The sequence below is a fragment of the Gavialis gangeticus genome, unplaced genomic scaffold, assembly GCF_001723915.1.
Source record: "Gavialis gangeticus isolate Ggan-Ray unplaced genomic scaffold, GavGan_comp1, whole genome shotgun sequence".
In the NCBI taxonomy this organism is placed as follows: Eukaryota; Metazoa; Chordata; order Crocodylia; family Gavialidae; genus Gavialis; species Gavialis gangeticus.
The window spans coordinates 4286086-4288587 of NW_017729016.1; positions in this window are offsets into that span (position 1 = coordinate 4286086).

Below are 2502 nucleotides of genomic sequence, written 5' to 3' on the forward strand. Positions count from 1 at the left end.
ACATTAATCCACTCTGGCATTTCAGTTCTCTACTTTGTGCCCTAAATATCTGTGTACAGTTACTCTATGCTGTTTCAGTGCAGCTGCACTACAGAGGTAGCTGTATTTTTGTATATATAGACATAGTTTTGTTCTTGAATATGTTCTGTACCTCTGAAATCAAAACCCCTCATTTAAGTGTCAGAATAAGATTTTAAACACCCAGCTTTTCATAGGTTCATCCATTGTTAGGGGCTGGAAGGGACCTTGTAGATCATCAGGTCCAGTCCCCCTGCACTAGGCGGGAACTTTAATACGAAGACCCTAAAATGCATCTTTTCCTTTTACTAATGCAATGAATTATATTCTCAGAAGTATTTTCTAACATCTAGGAGTAACCATTTAGATAACACATTGCATTATGTGGGCAGCCATTGTATTAAATACCAATTTTATTTGGTATTTGGTCATTTTCTTCAATCCCTTCCAACATTAACAATACCAGAAAGTGTTCTTCATAATTATTCTTTAATGACCATGTCTGGTCAAATCAAAACAGCGCCTGGATTTTCCTTGGGCTATTAACTAATTGCTAATAATGAGTAATGTCTAGGGAATTATGAATCTACCAGATGGCATAATAATTTCACTTAGCTTGCTGATTTTTAAACATAAATATTATGTTACACTCCTAATCCCTAGAACTAGAAGATTGTAAGAACATCCTTTTTCACGTGTAATCCCTCCACGTTGATATTCCCCTGAAAGGGACCGGTTATATGTGGCACTTGAGTTCGAAGGGCTTCAGAAGCGCCAAGTTAATAACTGGAAGGTGCAGAACCATGTCCACAGCTTTTCGTGCTTTGAAAACTCATATTTTGCCGGCACAACTTTGCCCCTTTTGGAGGAAAAACAGCAGACTGAAAACTACACGGAGCTCTAGTGCCATCCAGTGTTAGTTGAGCGATGGTCATGCTGGAGTCATGTAGCCACGATGGTCCAGGAAGGATGCAAGAGGAAAGGGGTATCTTTTACTGGACAATCAGGATTTGTAGTAGAGATGATATCTTTTATTAGGCCAACAAGATTTTTGCAAAAAAAAGTCTTTAATTGCAAGCTTTCAGACACAAACACCCTTGTGAGAAAAGATTGTAAAAGTTCTCCAGGGTCTTTTCCTGAACCAAATGCACAGTTGAGAAAGGCTTAGACGAGCTTTCGAATGCAAAGCGTTCTTTACCAGGTCATCAGTTCTAGCAATGTGTTGGATGCTGAGAGAGGCAGTTGACCGCTTAGTCTGAAATCACAAAAAAGGTGGAGCAGGGTAGGAGTTTAGCAACAGGTTCAGAGAGGCATAAACTGGTTCATCTCAAAAGACACCGCCTTGCCCTGCCTCCTTGTTGGATATCGGTTTGATTATGAAAGGGTTTTTTTTGCGTGCCCTAAAGAAACTTGCAACTTGCTGGACTACAGTCTGCTGCTTGGTGCCATCAGAGCTAAAATAAGGAAGAATATTTCCCTTGACAGCTAACACCAGAGGGCCAAATGGCATGAGCCAGGTTGGGGATGACAACCATGGTGGGGGAGGGATGTTGCAAAGAAATGCAAAAGGGGAGCAGAGCTGCAATGCACTGACTTTTGGTTGCAGTCAAGAGCAGCGGGTCACAACCTTGTTTGGCTCAAGGCCCCTTCAGAAAACAGCAGCTCTTTGCTTTTGCTCTTTTTTTTGACCACCAACAAGATAATCCAGCGTTGCAAAGGACTCGGCAAGACCACAGCAGGGCTGAATGCATGTCCTGCTATGGATTAGTTTGAAATCTCAAAAAGAAATACAATCAGGACTCGTCGTCGAGATGATATCTTTTTATTAGACCAAGATTTTTGCAAAAAAAAATTCTTTTAATTTCTAAACTTTTTTGGGGTTTTTTTTGCAAAAATCTTGTTGGTCTAATAAAAGATATCGTCTTGACGCCGAGTCCTGATGGCCTTTTGCTGTAGACTGATACGGCTACAACCTGGATACCTAGAAACTCTAGAAAGTTTATTTTAAACCAACTAAGGAATTGCAAAAAATGTGTATTTGCATTTCTTGTTTTGTCTCATGCCCACAGCCCTCCCATTGCATCCTGGGCCGAGCAGCAGGTGGGGTGGGGAACTCTTGGGAATTGGGAGCAGCTGCCGCCCTTTGACCCTGGGCAAAGGTCAAGGTGGGGGGGGGGGACTGTCCCTTGGCACGGGCACAAGGGAGCCACTCTCTCTCCCTGCCCTTATCCAAGATGGCTGCCGCGGCCTCCCCCTTTGCCTCTGCCCTCACGCTGGCCCTCATCTAACATGGCCGCTGCGGCGCCCCCGCTTGCCCTCAGTTCTGCCCGTACCCAAGATGGCCGCTCGCCGTCAGGTGACGCGTGCCCTCCCTCCCGGCCGCGCCCAATCCGAGTCGAAGAGCTGGCACCGCCCGCGCGGCTCGCCCTGCCCCCTCAGCGGAGTCCCGACCCCGGAAGCAGTTTGCCTTTGAACGCTGGCGGG